The following is a 23,103-nucleotide window of genomic DNA, read 5'->3' as shown; positions in this document are numbered from 1 at the left end:
AGACCCCAAGGAGGAGCGGGGAGACAGCAGGTCCAGGGCAAGCCCTACACGTGAAGTACAGACCAAGCTGTGGGCCGCAGGTGGGGCTTAGGGTACCAGATGCCCCATGCTCCTCACATGCTCACTGGTCACTGGGCCTTCCTTCAACAGGGTGAGCTCACGAGAACCCTGGGAAAAATAATCTTTTAAGTGGAACAGCCAGGGTTTTCTCCCCTCCCTTCCCTCTGCTCCCTAAAAAAAAGAAAAAAAAAGAAATGAATAAAAAGCTCCTTAAATTTTAGGTAAAGCTGACCCTACATACACAATCACTAATCTCATTACCAACATAAGCAGGTGAAAAATTACAAAGATTAATGTCCGTGACTTTTAATCAACCTTTGAGAAAAGAAAATGTTGCTTTTGGCATTGAAGGGAGCTGGTATTTTCCTTCCCCACAAGTTGCTCCTCTGCAAAGAGGAAACACTCCCAGGGTGGGAGCGATGAGAAATGAGGCTGCCCACGGCCAAGGCTGAGATCACCACCCTCCCCACCTGGCGCTCCACACACCCTCCACCCGACCCTAGAAGGAGGCACACCCATGCCCCCCCTGGGGTGGGGGGAGTCCTAAGATCCCCAGGCATCCTCCACATGGTCTGCCCCTGGACCGAGATCCTGCCTCCAGGGACTGCTCATCACCTCTCATCCCTGCTCCAAACTCTGAATGGTTCTCCATCAGCTCTGGCCCCCTGGAGAATGTGAAAAAAGCTATGGATAATACACACCCAGCTCCACCAAAAAAAGCACATAATGAACCAAGTTCTGCAGCGACGCTGGGTGGTTTCTGACCACCCGGCACATATTCAGCCTCTTTCCAAGAACAGCCCCTAGATTTCATTCTGTGGTCCCATCACCCCACTGGAGCTCCAATCAGCACTTCCCATTCCCCTCGCAACAGTGCCTGACTCAGAGATGGACACCAGGACAATTAGAGCCTATAAGACCCGCCTCAGGTGAAACACTGGGCAAACAGCTTCTCTCTTTCCTACTGTATTAGACTAAGATGATTTAACATCAAGGGTACCTGAAGCCATCTTGTCATCAAGTGGAGACCATCAGAGGCTGGCACCTGCTCATAAAACACATAAAAGCCAAGAAATCCAAGAAAGAGAAACAGGGTCATAGTGATAGCTGCCCAGTACCTGGATCCAGCCGTGCCTGAAGCTAACTGAAAAGCTGAACTTCACAATGACATGAACCCCTTTTGATTAACCTAACTTGGACCAGGTTTTCTGTCCCTTGCAACCAAGAGCCTTAACAGACATATGGGCACATACCTAAGACTGCTGTGTGAGGGAGTTTCATAGACTCCCTGGAGTCCACTCACAGACCCCTGGCTGAAGTCCTGTGGCCCAAGGATAAAGAAAAAACTCCTAACGGAGACATTCAAAGCCCTTCACCATCTAACTCCACCTAGCTTTCCTAACCCATCCCCCATTGTTGTCCTCCACACACCCAACTCCTGCTAAACTGGAAAATTCTCTCTGGTTCCCAACCCCTTATCTTTCTCTTATCATTAGCTCAACCTGTGATGCCCTCTCTCCTGAAACTCTCCTAGAACCCTGAACACCCAAATCCCACCCCATGCTTTAAAGCCAAGCCCCGAGGGTAGGTTAAGTAGGTAGATGGATGAATGGGTAGGTAGATAGGTGGGGGGGTGGGGTGGATGGGTGGATGGATGGATGGATGGATGGATGGATGGATGGATGGATGGACGAGTGAATGGATGGGTGGCTAAAAAAGTGGGTGGGTGGATGGGTAGGTGAGTGAACAGATGGGTGGGTGGGTGGATGGATGAGTGTGTGGGTATATGGATGGGTGGGTGAGTGGAGAGGGGTAGATTAATTAATCCGTATGGCCCGAGCACAGGGCTGGAACAGAGGATGGGATGAGTTATGAATGTGAGTATCATAAACATTATCCCAGAAGGGCCTTCAGAAACAGAAAAGGCTTCCCTGAAGTCACCTGACTAGTCACTGGCTAAGTGACTTAAACAACCAAGGTACGTGTCCACCTTTCATACAGAAGCACTTTCACTCCTGCGTCCGCCTTTTAGTTTCACAAAGGGCTGAGATCCTAGACTTGGGTGGCGGGGTGGGGGGAGTGGTGCCAGCAAGAGACAGGCAGAAAGAGACACAGAGAGACAAAGAGATGCAGAGACTGACACAGACAAGGAAAGAGATCCATCAGGGGGACAGAAAGAGAGCAAGACAGAGAGATGGAGAGAAGCACAGACTGAAAGCCAAGCAGACAGCCAGAGACAGACAGCCAATGGAGACAGGCAGGCGGGGCTGGCCTATGGCAGACCCAGGCTCCCTCGGCCACCACAGCATCTGGAAGGAGGCAGCAGCCAGGGGAGTGGGCAGCCCAGTCTCTCTGCGACTCCCTCAGGCCTTTGCTGTGCCCAATTTATTTGCACGGCCCTGAAATTTAGGAATTTCTCAGGGCTGCCAGTGAGGCGGCCAGTGTACAACCAACAGCAGGGTCTGGCCCAGTCTGTGGTATAACCGTTGGGCTCAAGAGCCTTGGAGGCCCCCAAGGCAGTCAGCCTCTGCTGCCAAAGCCAAGAGAGACAGCCAGCAGGACCAAGCTCTGGACTCCCAGAGATCAGAGCTCAAATTTGAACCTAGCCCTGCCCCTAGGCTGCTGGGCACCTCAGAGCATGTGACCCTCTGAGCAGCAATGCTTTCATCTACACAATGGGTCTAATCACAGCAGCCTTTTTCCTCTGGGGAAACCCCCTCACAATTCAGGCTACGTGGACTGCTGGATGGCCAATGAGAGGTCTCCCTGCCCCATCCACAGTGACAGGTCAGAGCAGTCACACAACCCAGTCACATGGCCCAGGCTGATGCTCCTGGGAGGGGGCTGCCTTGCTCCAGAGCTTCTGAGCTCAAGGATGAGCCTGGAGCTGCTGGGACACCTGATCACCACACGGCAGAGCCTGCCTGGGAGTATGGAACACAGAGAACAGCAGAGCGAGAGACGGAGACCCAGTCCTGATGGCATCTGCAGAGGCCCTGGATACAGCCATGCCTGAAGCTACACCCTGTACTTTTTTAGTTCCATGACTTTTTTGCTGAAATTGTACTTTCTATCACCTGTAACCAAAATTATCCTGACATTTGTGAAAACAAAGAAAGAAGAACCATCTTCTTGTATTTATGGCTGACTTAACCCCAAAATGTCTGAGTTGCTGGGGTTATGAAACTGTGTCCCTGCAGTAGACTAGACCCCTCCTAGGGCAGCAGGTTGCCTCGCTCAGTCCCCAGGCTCAGGGAATGGCTCCAGACATGCACCTGGGGCCACATCAATGCATGACCCCCTGACCCTCCCCAGCCACAGCTGACTGGCCCAGGGCAGACGTTCTTCCCAGGCTGGGCTGGTCACATCTCCTCCCTGAGCTCTTGAAGTGGAAATAAAAGAAAGCGCAGACCACCTGCAGGGGAAGAAACAGCAAGTTCTGAAGGTGGGCACATTTCCTGCCATGTGGCGGGCATCATTTCGAGAGAATCAACCAGGCTCACAGAGAAAGGCAGAGACAAAAGAAAGACGGGGCGTGAGGGAGTCCTGGTGGCCGCAACTTGACCCAGGGCTGACGGATCACTAGTCCTTCCATGAGGATGTAGTGGGGCCCCTACGTCTCCTGAGTAGCCTCAGACACAGAGAAGCCTGTGCAAAGGGGCCCCTGCTTCCAGCAATGGGCAGGCCAACTTCCGAAGTCATTGTGGGGGACCAAGCCCAGGTCACAGGTGGGCTACAGTATCATGTGCTGATGCCGAACCAGACCCTGGGAACCCCAACGTCTAGGGCCAAGGAGGGGTCACTCCTCCCATCCCATGCACAGGAAGCCATGGCCTCCCCACCACACCCTGCCTTGGGGTCACAGGGTGACCATTCAGGGACCGGCAGCTGGTGTTACAGTGTTTCCATCCTCGGCAGTTCATTAAACCAGTCTTACAGGCTGAACATCTGTGTCCTCCCCACATTCCTATGTGAAAGCCCTGACCCCAGTGGGATGGTATCAGGGGGTGGGGCCCCCCATTAGGAGGTTTAGATGAGGTCACATGGGTGGAGCCCCCATGTGTAGATTAGTGTCCTTACAGGAAGAAAGACCAGAGCTCACTCGCTCTCCCTCCCTCCCTCCCTCCCTCCCTCTCTTCCCTTCTCTCTCTCTCTCCCTCGACTGCTCCCCGCCCCCCACCTTGTGAGGACACAGCAAGAAGGCAGCCATGTGCATGCCGGGAAGAAAACTCTCACCAGGAACGAAATCTAGGGCTTAGACTTCCGGCCTCCACAATTGAGAAATAAATGTCCATCTTCAATCTCCTCCCCGACTCATCTGTGACGTTTGTTATAGCAGCCGGAACCCACCAGGACAGTCTTAGGGCACGGAGCTGGGGGCACAGAGGACATGGCCACTCCCTGAGAGCCAGACACTTGGTCTCGGAGAAGACATTTCTGCTAGAGGGCTGGGGCCTCCTCCATCAACCCCAGCCTAGCACGAAACACGCCAAGGCGGCCCCAGGAGATGTGAGGTATGTGACGCCCCCACCACAGGGGCCTTTCCGGGCAGGGATAGAGATGACTGTGCAGGGACAGCTGATTTCAGGGACAAGCACCAACGCTCAGTGAGGAAACGTCCCCGCGAATCCCTCTGAACCAATCTGGCTATTGGAGACCGTCTCTGGGCAGCACGGGTGTGCCTCCCACACCTCTCAGACGCTTGCCAACCATTCTTTTTAAAAACCAGGGAGCTGGGCACAGTGGCGCACGCCTGTAATCCCAGCACTTTGGAAGGCCGAGGCGGGCGGATCACGAGATCAGGAGATCGAGACCATCCTGGCTAACATGGTGAAACTCCGTCTCTACTAAAAACACAAAAAAATTAGCCAGGCGTGGTGCCGGGCACCTGTAGTCCCAGCTACTCAGGAGGCTGAGGCAGGAGAATGGCGTGAACCCAGCAGGCGGAGCTTGCAGTGAGCCGAGATGGCGCCACTGCACTCCAGCCTGGGCGACAGAGAGAGACTCCATCTAAAAAAATAAATAAATAAAAATAAAAATAAATAAATAAAAACCAGGCAACACTAGCTCAGGCTCAAGGCTATGGTAGGGAATACAAGGTGGCTAGGATGCTAAGCCCTGTATTTTTAGTGCTATATTTATTTTTATGGGTATTGCTGGTTTAGGGCAAGTGATCCTGATTTCTATCTACAGTTGTGATCAAAGGTTTCCTTTAAAAGTAAGTATAAGCAGCCAGGCGCAATGGCTCACGCCTGTAATCCCAGCAGTTTGGGAGACCAAGATGGGTGGATCACCTGAGGTCAAGAGTTTGGGACCAGCCTGGCCAACATGGTGAAACCCCATCTCTACTGAAAATACAAAAGTAACCCGGTGTGGTGGTGCACACCTGTAGTCCCAGCTACTTGGGAGGCTGAGGCAGGAAAATCACTGGAACCTGGGAAGCAGAGGTTGCAGTGAGCTGGAGTCGCACGACTGCACTCCAGCCTGGGTGACAGAGTGAGATTCAGTATTAAAAAAAAAAAAAAAGTAAGTATAAGCAAAACGGGGAAGGGATTTTTTTTAAAACAACATTAAGTTATTAAGTATGATGTCAAGGAGAGGAGGTAGGAGGATGCAGCCGAAAACACGGTGGTGAAGCTCAACCCCACTCTGTCAGAAAGGAAGCTGACACCCTCTGGCTTATTCCCCAAGAAAGTACACAGGTCCCCATATAAGCCCTCTGCCTCTACCAGCCCCATAATCAGACAACAGCCATTAGGGCCCCTGGGACGCCCATGGGCCAAAGCGGTGAAATTAATTTGTTTCCACAGCCTTGCAAGGGAATAGAGATGAGGGAGGACACTGAGGTGCTCAGCCAACACCAAAAACCATGAGGACAGTGAGTGTCTCTGCTCCAAGGACTAGGGAAGTTATCTAAGAAACCACAGCGATGAGCAGGATCTTCAGAGACAGACAAGAGAAAGAGAGAAGGTGTGTGTGGGCACGCACATGCATGCTTGTCAATGTTTTTTGACGATGTGTTTTCATTTTGAGGAGACTCTAAGAAGAACAGAACTTTCTGGATCACCTAAAAGCTCAACTGGGGATCAAGGTCGGGGCTGGGAATTCAGGGCCAGGATGGGGGTCCCAAACTAAGGAGGGCAGAACTCTGGGAGGCTTATCAAGCACTGGGGTGCCCCGATCACAAGCCCAAGGGCTGGCCCCAACACAGATGATGGTGTCTCCATGGCCAGAAAATAGAAGCCACAGGGGACATGGGTGGCTGCACTCAGCCACACTCAAGAACCAGCTACGGCCAGCAGCACTGTCCGCCTCCCCAGAGCGGGCCTGGGGCTCTCCATTCATCCTTCAGCCTTCATACCAACCCTACTGGGGGCCCCTACCACCAGGCCCATTTTCTGGATGGAGAAGCTGAGGCTAGGAGACAACTCCCTCATGAGGCAGGCTCCAGGGGCTCAGGCCCAGGCAGCGCTCAACGCCCACGGTGCTCCCCATGCGCCCGGCTGGGCCTCATCACACTTCAGAGCCCTCCTCCTATTTCAGGCTCTTCCTGGGCAACAATGTCAGCATAGCCAGGGGGGCGCCCCCGATTCACAGATGAGCAACCAGAGGCCCGACAAGGTGTGAGACCTGGGACCGGCAGGGTCTGCCTGAGCACATGGGTGCTCCCCTCCACATCCCTGGCCCGGCACAGGTGGGTGGCACCACTTCCTCCCCAGCACACAGACCTAGGCGGGACGCACTGGCCACCTACAATACAGCCCCTCTCAGGAAAGCCGGGCTCCCCGCCCTTGAGGAAGGAAATAACCTTTCCCCAAACCAGCACTCGCTTTGCAACAATCTCCATATATGAGGAGAGAGACAGGCATTTCTGCAACGTTTCCAAATTCCAATAACTGAAGACAATGGCACAAAATGACGCACAGCTTGACCCACGAGGGGCCCTGGGAAAGGACATGCCCAGAGGAGGTAAGTTTGTGGTGTGGGCGTGCAGTGGTGCCCTGTATGCGAGGGCAGCTCGCCAGGCAGGACCTGGAGGTGGACGGAGCTGGCTCCCATCCCAGCTCTTCCTCCTCAGTCGCTATGTGACTGCAGGCAAGCACACCCCCCCCGCACCTCAGTTTCCTGGCCCTGTCACTCTCACAGGCCTCCCACCTGCCGCCTTGTCCTCTCCGGGCCCACTCCTACACCTGGGCTGCAGAGGGACCCTTCAACCTCACAGTCTGGCAGCGCCTCCTCTGCTCAGAACGCCCTGAGGCTGCCTGTTGCTTGCTCGCAGACCAGGACTGGAGGGCCTCCTTTTTCAGGGTCTAGTTGGCCTCACCAGCCTTACTTCCCACTATTCCTCCAAGCCCCATTCTGAAAGAAGCCAGGCTTTCTCCTGTCCCCAGGTGTCCCTCACCCCTCTACCTTCATATCACAGTGACTGCACCACCTCCAGGAAGCCCTCCCTGACTACCCAGGCTCAGCTTGATGCCTCCCCAGTTCCCATGACTTCAGCGTTCTCCTCCAGGACGGCCCCGACAAAGCATTTCAGAACAACCCATGCAGGCGCCCCTGGGGATGACCTTGGAAGGGGCCCTGTGTTCCGCTCCTCTGTGCACCAGCCCCTGGCACAGCGTCGGCCCACACCAGAGGCTACTGCCAGCACTGTGGGGTGATGAAGAGAATCCAAGGCCCTGGGCACACTCCCTGGCAAAGGGTTTCATAGAGCTGCTAAAGCAGGAACGCCAACTCCAGGGAGCCCCGCCCTGGCCGCCCCCACACGACACCCAGTCATGGCTCCCGGCCCTCCCGAGGTGAAGCCACAAACCCACTGCTCCCCACCACCCCATAATGCCTGGCTGGAGGCACAGCCCTGTGGTCCCCTCTGCCCCTGTAGCATACAGGAGCAGCACCTCTGTCTGGTCTATTGGGAAGGTAGACCTCTGCAGCCCCAGCATTCAGAAGGAGCCCTGGAGGCACAGCTGCCTGCAGCCACACGGACACCTGCACCGCCCACACTCGGGGACCTGGGGAAGGAAACTGGACGACAGAGGGCTGCTAAGGACCAGAAGCCATGCATGGTGTTTCTGTCCACCACGGGGCAGGACGGCCGGCCTCACCCTGGCCTCCCCTTTCACTCACTCCACTTCTAATCCGTCAAGAAATCCTGGCAGCCCCACCTGCAAAGTCAGTCCAAATCTGACCACTCTCACCTCCAGTGCTGCCACCGCCCTAATCCCAGCCCCAAATTCTCTCACCTGGACGCTGCTGCACGGATCCCCACGGCTGCCCTCCAGCCTGCTCCCTGCTAGCAGCAGTGTGGGGGAAGGGACCTTTGAGATCTCAATTAGACCCCACCCCTCCCCAAACCAGAATCCACCAGCAGCTCCTCATCACACCCAATCACCTGCACCTGCTGTATCCTCAGTCCTAATGTCCCTCCCCTCAGCAACATCCAAGGCTGGGTCCTGACCCCCACTGACACTTTACCTAAAACAGCCCCAATTCTAGTCCCTGTCCTGGACCAGTGTCTCCGCCCCTCCTCACACACAGGGTCAGCAAGGACACTAACTATAGTGTGCATCAGTGTGTTTCCCATCTGAGTCTCCCTGCAGGAGCAAGCTCTGTGGGGGTTGTCTTGGTCACTGCTTTACCCCAGCCCTCAGAACAGTCCCCAGCACCCAGCAGGTGGTCAATAAACACCTGCAGAATAAAGGAACGTATGCTCTCATTTCCTCCTTTTTTTTTTTTTTTTTTTTGAGACAGAGTCTCTCTCTGTCACCAGGCTGGAGTGGAGTGGCATCATCTCGGCTCACTGCAACCTCCACCTCCCGGGTTCAAGCGATTCTCCTGCCTCAGCCTCCCAAGTAGCTGGGACTACAGGTGTGTGCCACCACACCCAGCTAATTTTTGTATTTTTAGTAGAGATGGGGTTTCGCCACGTTGGCCAGGATGGTCTCCATCTCTTGATCTCGTGATCCGTCCGCCTTGGTCTCCCAAAGTGCTGGGATTACAGGTGTGAGCCACCGTGCCCAGCCCCTCCTTTTTTTTTTTTTTAAGACAGGATCTCGTCCTGTCTTTCAGGCTGGAGTGCAGTAGTGTGATCACAGCTCACTGCAGCCTCAAACTCCTGGGCTCAAGTGATCCTCCAGCCTCAGCCTCCCAAGTAGTTGGGACTACAGGCGCACACCAGCCAGCTAATTTTCTATTTCTTATAGAGATGAGCTCTCACTTTGTTACTCAGGCTGATCTTGAACTCTTGGCCTCAAGTGATCCTCCTGCATTGGCCTCCCAAAGGGCTAGGATTGCAGACGTGAGCCACCAAGCCCAGCCTCACTTCCTCTTTTCCTCTTTCCAACCACCCTGACAGCTAGGGAGTTTGATACCCACTTCACAGAGGAGGAACCTGAGACCTGAGATGTGACACACTGGCCCCAAGGAACACAGCATGTGAGTAGCAGAGCTGGATTGGAGCCTTGCAGAATGCCAGAAAGGGACTTCCCTGCACCTGGCTGCTCCCTGCCCAGGAGCTGGGCCTGCTCCCCGCCCCCCGGGGCCCGGACCTGTCACCAAACCCTGGGACAGTGGGGCAGACTGAGAAAACAGGCTCCAGACAGAATGTTAAATGCAGTGATGTCCCCGCAGAAAGAGCCTGCAGTCTGCTCCACAGAAGGAAACACCCACAGGAAGAGAGGTGAAGGCAAGGCGGGAGGGAGAATGGGTGGGGTTTTTTCTTTTGTCCACTGGCTAAACTGCAAAAAGTGACTTCGGTAACATATAATTTTAATCACAATGGAAACTTCATATATCACACCAGGAAGAAGTCTGTTCAACAAGGTCAGTAACACGGGGAATTTAAAACCATCTTAAACATTTTCACTTAAAACTCACAAATGAACATTCAACCACCAACTGCTTTTTAATTTCATGTAATGTGAACAGGCAATACAGTGACACAGCCCAAAAACCAGAAAATATAACAGGTCACAAGGTGGGAAGTCTCACCTCCCCTTGCACCCTTGTCCTCCCACCCCCAGGTGACCACAGTTAACTACGGAAACTAGCTCCTGATTTGCTGATGCACATACAATCGGATGTGAATTTATATCCCTATTTTACACAAGAGGTGGCACACTTTACACACCAGTCAACACCTTGCTTTCTTCTCGTAACAAATCTTAAAGATCTTTCCATCGAGAGCATCATTTTTTGCAGCTGCATAATATTCCCTGTGAGGATGAGCCATCATCTGTTGAAGTGGCATGCATCACCCAGGACCTCATCACCTATGGACAGGCTGACCTCCCCCACCTGCCTGTAGCTTCTCAAGGTGAGGCCTGTCCCCAGCACAGGGCCTGGCACAGGGGAGCAGGCAGCTTAGCAGTCCTGCCAACATCTCTCCACAGAGGCACCTGCAATCCCAGCACTTTGGGAGGCCGAGGCAGGTGGATCACGAGGTCAGGAGACCGAGACCATCCTGGCTAACACGGTGAAACCCCGTCTCTACTAAAAATACAAAAAATTAGCCAGGCGTGGTGGTGGGTGTCAGTAATCCCAGCTACTCGGAAGGCTGAGGCAGGAGAATCGCTTGAACCCGGGAGGTGGATCTTGCAGTGAGCCAAGATTGCGCCATTGCACTCCAGCCTGGGCAACAGAGCCAGACTCTGTCTTAAAAAAAAAAAAAAAAATCTCTCCACAGAGGCACAAAGCCTCTTGACCTTGCAGCTAGGGAGGGAGTCTTAGAATGAAAATTGGACCTCATTGCGCCCTAGTTCAAAACTTTCCAGCAGCTTTCCAACTCCCTGCCTGCCTCGTCTGCCCCATTCTCCCCTCCGTCACCCACTCTAGCCTCCTCTCTTTCTTTGTCCCTAGCATGCCAATCAGGCTCCACCTCAGGTCTTTTGCACAAGCTGTCCCCTCCTTCCCCCCTTGCTCAGCTCAGAAATCCCCTCCTCAAAGGCACCCTCCCTGCCCACCTAGATGCCGCTGCCCGGCAGGCCTTACCTCCTTGACAGCATCTAACCCGTCTAAAACAGCTCCAATCATTCAACTCACCCCACTTCACCACTCCAACTAGAATATAAGCTGTATGTGAGCCCCCTACCCAGACCATGCCTGGCCCAGAATGGGCAAGTGACTCCCCACTTAGCCCAGGAGAGCCAGGCCCCCAGCTGCAGCTCCTGCCTCACAAAGGACCAGGGAGAACACAGTGCCCAGAAGCCTGTCCCAGGTTGGAACTGCAACTCAGGGAAAGGCTTTCAGATGGTGGAGGCCCCTGAGTTCAGGAAGTCAGAGAGGTGGCCCACACCCAACTGCCTCCTGCAGAGCAGTCTCAGAATCCCACCCCCCATGGCCCCACAGCAGGACCCTGAGCACTGAAAACCATCAGAAGTGTTCACTTTACAGAATGGAAGACTGAGGTCCAGCAGAGGGAGGGCCAGACCCAGGAGCACAACGCAGCCACACACAGACTAGCCCTGGCCCCAGGCCCTCCGTGTCACCTCACACATCCAGGCCCAGCACCTCTCCCCCAGCAGGACAGAAATAAAAAAGCTAGGGTCAGCCTCTCCAGGAGATACAAGGAAGAAGCCAGGGCTGCTTCCCCCACCCCAAGTCCCACGTGCCACGCACAGGCCTGGTCTTCATTCAGGCAGCAAACTTCCAGGAGGCCACATATAACGAAGCCTTTAGTTTACATGAATTCAGCCACATACAGATGGCAGGCAGAGAGCAGAGGGCCACAGGAATTGGGATAGAACAATGCAGCAACTGCCCCACCTCATGCCGCCCACCCAGCCACCCAGGGGAACATGAGCTGGGAAGGGGAGCTGACCCCCACCTAACGCTGGCCCCGAGTCCCTCAGTCCCATGTGGGATCTCAGGTGCCTAGGCCAACCAGGGGTTTAAGGAAACGATGCTCACACCCACGGCTCCTAAATGCAAAGCAAACACTGCATGCGGCATTCAACAGGACACTTCATGATGGTCCCAAGACCTCCTGGACTCATCCAGGACTCAGTGGCCTCCACGTGGTGGCGATGAGGTCACAGTGAATGTGACCATCAAGACCCAAGTAGGAATCCTGGGCTGGGTTTTACAGCAGATGAAAAGTGTCAAAGGTCATGTAAGTGGCTGTGCAATCTTCACCCTAGGCCCGAATTTGCTGCAGAGAACAGTTTCACTCACCATCAGCATGCCCCAAGCATTTATGAAGCACCTATTGCGTGTCAGGTGTGGATGGGCTCAGGGCACTCCCTCTACGGCCAAGGAGACCAAGTCCTCCCACTAGTGGCTCAATGAGAGGGGCAAAGAGGTTTGCTTTGGAGGGAGAAGATCCTGGGCTGAACCCCAGCTTTCCCCCTTGCCTGCTGGGAGGCCCTTTCTCAACCTCCCCTTCCCCATCTCTTAAAAAGGTGCAAAAGTTCCACCCTGCAGGAGGGGTGGCGGGATCTGGGAAGAAAAGCGATGAACAAAGCCTGCCTCGGAGAATGCTGTCTGGCATGAGCTCTTGCTTCATGGGGTCCCCACACCACCGTCCCCCACAGCCTAGCAGGAAGTGTCTGCCACCATCACAAAGATGCCCTGTGGCCCAGGGCCCTGGGCGCCACTCACTGCTTCAATGACTAAGGCCTTGAAGGGTAGGAGGCCCACCCAGGGCTTCCTCAGCCACGCATGGAGGACCAGCCTGGGCCTATGCTTGAGGCGGGCAATGGAGCAAAATCAGCCCAATGCACGCAGCAGTCACAGCCACACAAAGGCCATGCAGGCCAGGCAGGAGCTGAGAAGGCATAAGAGGGCCAGGTGGGGACGCGGACCAAACAGCACCCCTGCCCCATCCCCTGGGTTGGGGGCGGGCAGCACCAGCCAGGGGATGCAGATCCTGAACTACCAGACCTTGTGATTTTTCAAGAGAAGACGGAAATCCGGACTTTTACGTGAAAACTGCCAATTTGTAAATGCTGGCAGCTAATTAATTTTTTAAAATAATAATAACATGGTGAGAGCCAAACAAAACATGCAGGGCCAGCCACAGCCGGGGTTGGCAGGTTTGTGCCTCCGGAATAAGATTCTTTGACTTCATCCCCTGCTCACCCCCATCACACAGCTCAGCTGCAGGAGGGGAGGGCGGGAAGTCAAGGGTGCACCCCAGGGGAGTAGCTCCCCCTCCCTCTCTTCCTCCTGCTGGGGAGCCTTCACCCCATTTTGCATATGGGGAAGTTAAGGCCCAGAGCCCCTATCAGCCACAAACACACACCAGCTCCCAATCCATGCCAGGCCAAGGGCACACTTCTCAGCTGCTACCCAATTCATCAGGGCTCCCTCTGGGAGGGCCCGGACCAGCACCTCAGGGGCATCAGGGTAGACACAAGCACCCAAACCATCCTGTTTGACTTCCCTTTTTCTCTTTTTGGCCTGTCAGGGGACGCCTCCTGGCTCAGGCCTGCTTGGGACTGGCCCAAGTGGTCACCGCAAAGCTGATATGGGCAACTCCTTGTGGCAGCAAAAAAGGGAGGGAGGGCACCCCTATTTAGGAGACTGGAGCAGAGGAAGGGAGAGAGGATGCAGGGAGGTGAGGAGTCAGGCCCAGCCTGAGGCTGAGCCACCCCATGCTCCCCACAGCCACCCAGGTCCCATGCATGGTAAGCAGCCTCCGTCAGGAGCAACCACCTCCCTCCTCCAAAATCGGCTCCCCACCCCCTAGGACAGGGGAGGACTGCCCATGGAGTGCCAGGGGGGCTGGGACTGTGAATTCGTGGGGGTCTGTAACTCGTATGTGAGACTCACAGTGTGTGTGGCACTCCCAGTGTTTGTGATTCCAGGTATGAGGAGCACACGCATGTGAGAGACACATGTGTAATACATATGATGGAGATATGCATGTGATAGCTACCCCTGTGTGGCGGACGTGTGTGCGTGTCAGAGGGCAGTAAGGGCACATGTGTTTATCAGAGACACAACTGTCTGCTAGAGAGGCATGTCTCACAGGGGTGCCAGTGTGCAAGGCACGTGTGTGTGTGGAGCATTGTGTGCTAAGGGGACGTGAGTTGAGTGTGAGAGATTCTGGCCTGGGGGAGCTGGCGGGGTGAGCATGGGGCTGGGAGAGGGAGGATGTGGTGACAGGGAGGGTGGGTGCGCCAATGCAGAGCGCGCAGAAACTTCTGCTGGTGCGAGTGCGTGTGTGGCGGTGAGTGTGACTTGGGGGTGATGGAGGGGGTAGTGTTAGACCAGGGACTCCAGTCTTCTTTCCCCGAGGGTGTTGACCCGGCCCTCCGGACTGGAGGGGCGGCGGGGTCCTGCGGTCGGGGTGGGGGTGGGCAGTGGGACAAGAGGAGATGACTGGTGGGAGCTGGCCCGGGGAGAGGGGAGAAGTGAGACCCAGAGCGGAGGAAGCTGCGGACTTGGGGTGGGGGAACCCGCCCGCAGACCCCCGGCCTCCACCCCACGCCGGCCTCTGAGCCCGCATCTGTACACTGGGTCGCGGAGCTCGCGGGCCGTCCCCGCGCTGGGACCGGGAGAGCGAGACCCGGTCGGACCGGCGGCGCGGGTGGAGGCGCGGGCAGCCCGCGAGGCGCGTCCGAGGGTCAGCCGAGCCGTCGGTGAGTCCGAGCTCCCCCAAGTCCTGAGCTGCGAGGCGCGGACCGACGGGGATGAGTCCGGGCGAGAGGGGCCGCGTGCACTCACCGCGAGGCGCTGCGCTCGGCGTCCGTCCGTCCGTCCGCCCGGCCGTCGGCGCGTCGAGAGCCCGGGCGGCCCCCGGCTGTGTGCGCGCGGGGCGGGGCGGAGGCGCGAGGGGCGGGACCAGCCGGCCCCCGGCCCCCTCCCCTGACTCCGCCTCCGCCTCCGGGGCGGGCTCTCGGCCGCCCGCCGGGGAGGGGGCCGTGACGGCGCCGCTCGCTCAGAGCCCAGACTCACAGACCCGGCTCCTAGAGGCCTCCCGGCGCGCTCGCTGCAGAGCCCGCAACCTCCCTGCGCCCAGCCTAACCTCTGAGTGCCAGACCTGGCACTGCTGCCCACAGGGCAGGGCTAGGGATTGGGGTCCGGTCGCCTCAGCCAGCTTGAGCCTCAGTGATCACCCCTGGAAGATGGGCCTAGCAGCCTTAGGCACATTGTGAGGGCCTGAGGGGCCCAGGTACAAAACTGCCCAGGGGCCAGGCCCTGCCTCCCACCCGGCTTGCTTCCTACCCTGGGGGCCTGCCTGCAGCCCCACTGCTGCTGCACGTCCCCGGGCAGACGGTACTGAGCCCCCAGCTTTGGGACAGGCTCAGTTTGTCCTTTTCCTTAGCCCAGCTCTGATGCCTGTGACCACTGTGTGACCCCCGGGGTGTCTCTTCCCCCAGCCCACACTGATCCCTTTCTGGGTCTCTTTCGGGGTCTCCATCTCTGATCTAATGTCGTCTCTCTGTCTCCCTTGGTTTGTCCCTCTTGGTCTCTGCATCTCCCTCTGACTTTATCTCTTGGTCTCTGTGTCTCTCTGAGTCTCTCCCATCCCTGTCCAGAGACACATGGCCTGGTGGTCACCACCTCACATCTGAGCGGCAGCCATGGGCCCAAATTGTGCCCACCCCTACCCCCAGGGGTCTCCCTGCAGCCCAGGACAGGGGTGAGGCAGCCAAGAGCAAAGGCACAGGGCAGGGCAGCTGCCTGCCCAGGGCCACACAGCAGAGAGGAAGTGGAGCCAGGAAGGGCCCATTGGCTCAGATGGGGCCACCCATAGAGGAGCCAGGAGCGCATGGAGGGGCCAAAGCCTGAGCTGGCAGCCTGGGCCTGGCCTGCCCCAACTTGTGTCTAACCCCAGGCAGGTCCCTTCCCTCTGGGCCGGTTTCCCCATTGGAGCTCTGTGCTTGCTGTTCCCTCAGGGCCTTTGCCATTGCTGTTCCCTATGCCTGGGATGCTCTTCCCCAGATCTACGGTGGCTGACTCATCCCTGCATTAAGATGCAGCTGAAATGCCACCAGCCCCAGAGAAGCCCTCCCTGAGACCCCAGCAGAGGTAGCAACTACCACTCTCCACCCTGGGACTCGGCCGCACTCTTATTACAGTGCTTGTCACTGGCTGATTTCTCTTACTCATTTAGAAATGACTATAGGTAGGATCACCTGGTCATTAAGAAAGTCACCACACACCAGCTGTGTGACCTTGGGCAAGTTACTTCACCTCTCTGGGCCTTTATTTCCTCAACTGTAAAATGAACATAACGACATCAAAGCCTACCTTATAATGTTATTGGAAAGATCAAATGAACCGAAATGAGCCAAACCGAAAGTACAGATGCTTCTCAATTATAATGGGATCATGTCCTCATAAACCCATTATAAATAGAAAATATAGTAAGTTGAAAATGCATTTCATCCACCTAACCTACAGAACGTCATAGCTCAGCCAAGCCTACCTTAAATGTGCTCAGAACACTTCCATTACTGGCCTACAGGTGGGCAAAATCATCTAACACAAAGCCTATTTTATAATGAAGTGTTGAATATCTCATGTAACTCATTTTATACTGCACAGAAAGTGAAAAACAGAATGATTGCCTGGGGATCCTAAGTAGGGTTTCTCCTGGGTGTGTACCACTTTCTCAACATCCTAAATTCAAAAAATCCTAAATCGAACCATCGTAAGTCAGGGATTATCTGTACTTTGGATGGGACTTGACCCAAGGGAGTGCTCAGTAAATATCTGATGAGTAAGTGACAGATTGAATCCTTCCTCCTGTGGGGGAAGGAGGGGCAGTGGGCTGGGGTGATAGAGACCCTGGGCAACTGCTAATGAGGCTTCCTTCCCCAACAGGGCCCAGGCCTGGGAGGGGAGGCACTGAGCCAGACGCAACTCACCCTGCAGCCCAGGGAGCCCAAGGCCTGGCCCGCCTTCCACAAGATAAAGTGGAGACACTTCTCCCATCCTGTTATCTGAGCCAGAGATGCGGCCAAAGCGGCCGTCCCTTCAGAGCCCTTCCAAGGCTGTTATCGCAGACAGAGCACGCATCACCCACCAGGAATCTGGGGCTCAGGGCCTGGCTGAGACATGGTTGGAGGAAGTTTCAGGCTGATAAGGCCTAGACAGAATGATCACAGTAGGCAGCGAAGTTATTTACATCAGTGACAATCTCACCAGCTCCCTGGGCACTGAGGCGCCAGGGTCAGCAGGCATGAGGCTCACTTGTCCCACCTGTGCAGCCTGGATTGGGAAGAGAAGCCTTGCTGAGCTTCCTGGGTCTGCATCCTCACTGGGTAGCCTTGGGGAGGCTGCTTGCATTGGAGCATGGGCTCTGGGACCCATTGGCTTTGATTTAAATCCACATCCTCCCTATATGACCTTCAGCAGGTGGCTTCAACCCTCTGGCCTCAGTGTCTTAGCCTATAAACTAGTTCCTGCCTTATAGGATTGTTTTGAAGTTAAGATGCTTACAGCAGTGTCTAGCATATCATAAGCCCTCCATTAAATGTTTGTTGTTGTTAATTACAAACAACATAAACTAACTTGAGCTGTTTGGATGAGAAAAGAGATTTATGATCACAGTGTGTCTGGAAACCAAGCTTCAGGGAGAAAGACCCAGCGACAGGGCCCAAAATCTCGCTGCCCACCTGGGTGCAGACAGCATGAGGGCTGCCCACTCCTTGCATGGTGGGCCCAGGACTCCCCACCAGGACTTCTCTCCAGCTCCCTCCAAGGGTCACAGTGCCTCTCTTTCCCCAGCAGTGGGTTCGGCCCTGAGCCTGCTTAGTCATCTCTTCCGCCTCCCATTTAACAGCAGCTGCAGCCACAATGGGGGCAGTGTGGGTCTCCCATCTGTCCCCAGCTGCAAGAGAGACTAGGAAAGTCAGTGTCCAGGCCCACCAAGACCCTCAAGGGGAAGAATTCCACACAATAGGAAAGATATCTAGACATAGGCCCACCTCCCCCAGGGGAGAGCCCCACCTGCCATCCTGCTGCCCAACGAAGACCCAGGACACCACACCTGCTCCCAGGCTTTAGAACAAGGCTTCTTAGACCTGGCAATGCATCTGAATCACCTGGGGAATTTCTCTTTTTTTTTTTTTTTTTTTTTTTGGTTTCTTTTGGAAATACCACTGTCTAGACTCTACTCCAGAACAATTAAATCCCAGTCTCCAGAGGGTGGAGTTGGGCATCAGTACTTTTTTTTTTTTTTTTGTAATCCCTAGTAGGTTGTAAGATGCTGCCAGATTTGAAAAACACCACTTAGGGTACCTCCCTCTAGCCTTCCTCTTTCAACTTTGTCCCTCCCCAGAGTGAAGAGTCTAAGAGAACAATGAGATGTGCCTGCCAGGAGTCCCTGATGACCCCCTACTCCTTTCCAGATCATATGCCAGTGCCCGAAAGTCTCTGCTTAAATGGCCCTGACCCCCAAGGCCTGCACAAGTCTCTTCCCATCTTCCCTCCTCCCAAGAGTGGACTGCACACCAGTCTACACACCCCAGGCCCAGGCCCGAGGGCAGCTGCCGGCAGGTAGCATGGGCAGAGCATGGACATGTGGGCACACAGTCACTCCTGGGAGCTGAGTTCAGGCTCTCTTTGGTCTGGATCCCCACTGCCTCTCCAGCCCTTCACCCACCTACACCCCGTCCTTACATCCCAGAGCCCTACTCTGGGATGTAATCAGAAAATCAGAAATCAGAAATCAGAAAAGCTGATTTCTTCTCTTACACCAGGAACTTCCCCACCTCTCTGCCTGTCCATCCCACTATGAATGCTGTTCCACCTACCCAGATCCTTCCTACCCTGTGGCAGAAACCCTCATCGGCCCCCACCTTTCATGTAAGAAACATAACTATAGAAATTTTAGATGGCTTTCTGGCTGAAGATTTCACTGCCAGCCTCCCTGGCAGCCAGGTGGGACCACAAACATGTTGTGCTGTTGAATTGGGGCAGAGTAATGTGGACAATTTCTGGCTCACGGCCTTAAAGAAAAAGATGTCTTCTCCTTCCTTTCCCTTCCCGCTGGCTGGAAATAGCCACTTTGTATTACCAGGTGAGAGTCACATTTGCATGGAAGGAGTCCCTGGGCAGCAGAGGAGCACCACACCTGGCCTGTACCTTCACATGAGTCTTTTATAGCCTTGCTATAGCTAACAGCCTAACCTACACCCAACTAACAACCACCCCTCCCACTTCAATATCGAGCTCAAATGCTCTACTGAGAAGTCATAGACAAGCTCTGTTCTCTAGTCTCCCACCAAAGCTCATGACTCAGAGCCTTCCAAGAAGACTTGTGCAGTCTACACCTTTGGTTTCTGCCCATCCCCATCCCCTGCTCCAGCTACCAGCCCTTGAGGCTCCTCTGCACAGCCTTCTTGGCTCCGTTCTGGGTTGATGTGGTTCATTTGGTTGATGTGGTGTGGCCCACTGGGGAATCCCTTCCCCAGCCACAGTGGTTGGCTCAGGGAAAGGTATGTGGCCCTAGTGAGGGGCATCTGTATGTAAGGCAGATTGTGCCTGCCCTGGAGCCAGGGGAGGGAGCACTCTTTCTGCCCTATTGGTCAGCTGGTGGTGTAAGCCAGTATCTTGGAGACCACCTCTTAGGGGAACTTGCTGAGAATGAAACCAGCTCAGAGGTAAGGGCTGAGAGGAGGAGGAGAAGGAGAGAGAGGCTTTCTGATGGCATGATGTTTAAGCACCTGGTTAGAGCTCGGCCTGAAGCCATCTTGCCCTTGGATCTTTCAGTTACAGGGGTCAATAAATGCTCTTTGGGGCTTCAGCCAATTTGAGTTGGGGTTTTGTTTTTGAGTTGGTTTAGTTGAGGCTACAGCCAATTTGAGTTGGGGTTTCTTGTACTTGAGATTTGGTGTGCTCACTTCTATCACCCAAGAGCCTTGGCTAATAGAATTCGTCTCACTGAGACAACATTACCCACCAAGTCCAGCACCTGCACTTGCCAGGCCCCTTTGAACACTGGTATTTGCCCTTGAGGTTCTATTTTTTATGATGTCTAGGCTCCCTCCAAATGTGGTTTGCCTTAAGTAAAGGGGGCAGTGATTGTGATGAAAAATAAACTCATGTCTGTTAACCATATACTGTGTACTAAGCATTTTAACAGGCACCTTACACGGATTAGTTCATTTAATCTTCTACACAATTCTAGAGGTACTAGATATTTCTCCCATTTTACAAAGAAACTGAGGCTCAGCATCATAGCTAGGACTCCCACCTGGAGCAGCCCAATTCCAGAGTCAGCATGCTTTTCCCTGCTCTTCCAGAGGAACAGGGAGAACATCGTAGTGGGGTAGTGGGGAGCTGGGATGTGCGGACAAGGACTGGGTGACCCCTTGGCAGAGTGGCAAAAAGGGCTGAAGTGCATGGAATAGAGTGTCTGGGGAGAGGAGTGGGGGAGAGGCATTGCAACTTTTATTCCACTCTGGGATTTCTCTGCACTTTCCCAAGCAGTCTACTTATTCCAGGAAAGCCGCCTGGCCTCACAACTCCCATCTGGGAATGGTCAGCCCCTACCTCCTATGGCCCGGCTTGCTCATGAGTCATGCTGGCCCATTCGTTTGCCTGGTGTGATGAAATTTGGCCCAGCCTTGCTGTTGGGGCCAACTCTTCAGGCAGGGGGAAGGGTGAGGAGGCAGGGTGCTGGTCTCAGAGGCTGGGACCTCCCCAGCAGGCTGGAAAAATAGGCTGAGCAGCCTCAGAGCCCCTTCCCCACTGCAGCCAGCCAGAGAGGGAAGAGACTTGCCTCAGGCCACACTGTGAAATCCTGAGGGGCTGAAGGGGGCCCGCAGGACAGCGAAGGCAGCCCAGACACAGGGGGCCTGCTCCCAGAAAGGCTCTTGCCCACTCTCAACCTCAGTTTCCCCATTTGTGAAATGAGAGAGACTGGCTCTGATTTTAATAACTAAGTTAGAAACTACATATAATAAAACATTCAATATTGGGAGATTCTATCTTCCCAAGAGAATCTCATTCAACCGCTTTTGTTTTTGTTTTTGTTTTTGGTGGGTTTTTAATTTTGGTTTGGTTTGGTTTTTTTTTTTTGAGACAGAGTCTCACTCTGTCGCCCAGGCTGGAGTGCAGCGGAGCAATCTCAGCTCACTGCAACCTCCAACTCCCAGGTTCAAGCAATTCTCCTGCCTCAGCCTCCCAAGCAGCTGGAGTTACACTACCACACCCAGCTAAATTTTGTATTTTTAGTAGAGACGGGGGTTTCACCATTTTGACCAGGCTGGTCTCGAACTCCTGACCTCAAGTGATCTGCCCACCTCTGCCTCCCAAAGTGCTGGGATTACAGGCATGAGCCATGGCACCCGGCCCCAACTGCTTTTGTTTTATACATATACATGAATGTATGTATGTATGCCTGCCCACAGCTTCTAATAAATGTTTTCCATCATGTGATATATTATGGTCATTTTTCTATCAATAACAGATATCAATAACAAATATCCAAAGATATCTATAACAGAAATGTTTGGAATCACTGTCAATAGCTGTCCAGTATTCTATCAGAATTAGCTTAGACTGTGCAGTCCAATTCTAGCCAATAGGGGAACGACACTTCAGTAGGGGCTATCTGCGTTAGGGATAAGAACCCCTTCCCCTCCCTTGTGTGCTCTCGCCATTGCTCCATCTGCAAGATGCACCCTTCTATAGAAGCTTGCTGAGAAAATTCACGTTTGAGTGCTATTTCTTTTGCAGCACTGAAAGTTTATTTCTAACACCTGTAATGCCAACTACTTGGTAGGCAGAGATGGGAGAGTGCAGTGAGCCACGATTGACCCCTGAACTCCAGTCTGGGAGACAGGGTGAGACCCTATTTCTTTTTTTTATTTTTTTTTATTTTTTTTATTTATTTATTTTTGAGACGGAGTCTCGCTCTGTCGCCCAGGCTGGAGTGCAGTGGCGCAATCTCGACTCACTGCAAGCTCCGCCTCTCGGGTTCACGCCATTCTCCTGCCTCAGCCTCCCGAGTAGCTGGGACTACAGGTGCCCACCAACACGCCCGGCTAATTTTTTGTATTTTTAGTAGAGACGGGGTTTCACCGTGTTAGCCAGGATGGGTGAGACCCTATTTCTAAAAAAAAAAAAAAAAAAAAAAAAAGAAAGAAAGAAACATAAATCTATATTTTGGAGCACTTGTCTATTTCCAAGAAGTTGCAAGGACAAAGGGCATGTATACTATGGAGGTGTTTATCTTGGTCGTAGTAACTGATAAGCATTTTTTGTATAGCAGAAGTGCCGACCTATTGTCTGCCAAGCACACGCTGCAGACTCCTCTAGTTTAGCTTCGGTTATGTACTTTTTTACACATAGAATTTTAAAAATTTGATGTAGACAGACCTACCAGTATTTTTCTTTGTGGTCTATGGTTTTGGGGTTGTGCTTGGAAAGCCTTCCTCTATTCCAGGATAGAAATAGAATAGTAAGCTACCTATATTCTATTCCAGTTCTTTTTTTTTCATCCATCCATCAAATCTTCATTTATTGCTGCCCTTGAATCTAACCCCAAGCCCCTCTGGCTGCCCCTCCCATGCAGCTGATGGCTGGTCCTCCAGCAGGTTGCCTTGTTATGGGGCAAGAATTTCCAGTTATACCTGGAAACCTCCCCTTCTAGGAATGTGAAGAAGGGAAACACATCTCTGTTTAAATAACAAACTTTGGCCTCTGAGGCTCCAAGTAACCTCTGGTTACCTGGCAGGACTTGACCCAACCCGTCTTGGGTATAGATGGGTTTTGGATAATGAGGATTATGGTGGCCATGAAGATGTATCACTCAGATCTCCACTTATCTCTGCAGCATAGGTCACTGACTGCTTCTCCACACCCGCCATCACATTTGCACTGAGGCCACTGTGAGCTGCTCCCAACCAACGACAGAGCACAGAGCTAGGAATGGGAATGCAGCAACATCCCAGAGAGACCCAGGACTCCTTGCACTCACCTGCTGGAAAAGTTTCCAGGCCCAATCATCATCCTGGCTGAAGCTTTTTGGAATTGCATCACATTCCAAGACTCCTCCTGCCCAATCCTTCTTCCCCTTCTCCCAGCACAAGTGTCAGAATTGTGCTGCCCTCTGAACCTCTCTCTGCCTTCTCCTGCTCCCTC

The 23,103-nt window shown here is 53.9% G+C and overlaps 1 protein-coding gene across 2 annotated transcripts in view; it reads right to left on the bottom strand.

The window, feature by feature from the left end:
- Positions 1 to 14,811, bottom strand: part of FBLN2 (fibulin 2) — a 91,668-nt gene extending 76,857 nt beyond the window's left edge. For both annotated transcript variants that reach the window (XM_032149780.2, XM_032149781.2), the window contains exon 1: positions 14,728 to 14,811. The gene's annotated coding sequence lies outside the window, so the exon portion shown is untranslated. The remainder of the gene's footprint in view (positions 1 to 14,727) is intronic.
- Between the last annotated feature and the right edge of the window lie 8,292 nt (positions 14,812 to 23,103).

The sequence above is a fragment of the Hylobates moloch genome, unplaced genomic scaffold, assembly GCF_009828535.3.
Source record: "Hylobates moloch isolate HMO894 unplaced genomic scaffold, HMol_V3 SCAFFOLD_4, whole genome shotgun sequence".
Lineage (NCBI taxonomy): Eukaryota > Metazoa > Chordata > Mammalia > Primates > Hylobatidae > Hylobates > Hylobates moloch.
This window is presented reverse-complemented; position numbering and strand designations above follow the sequence as displayed.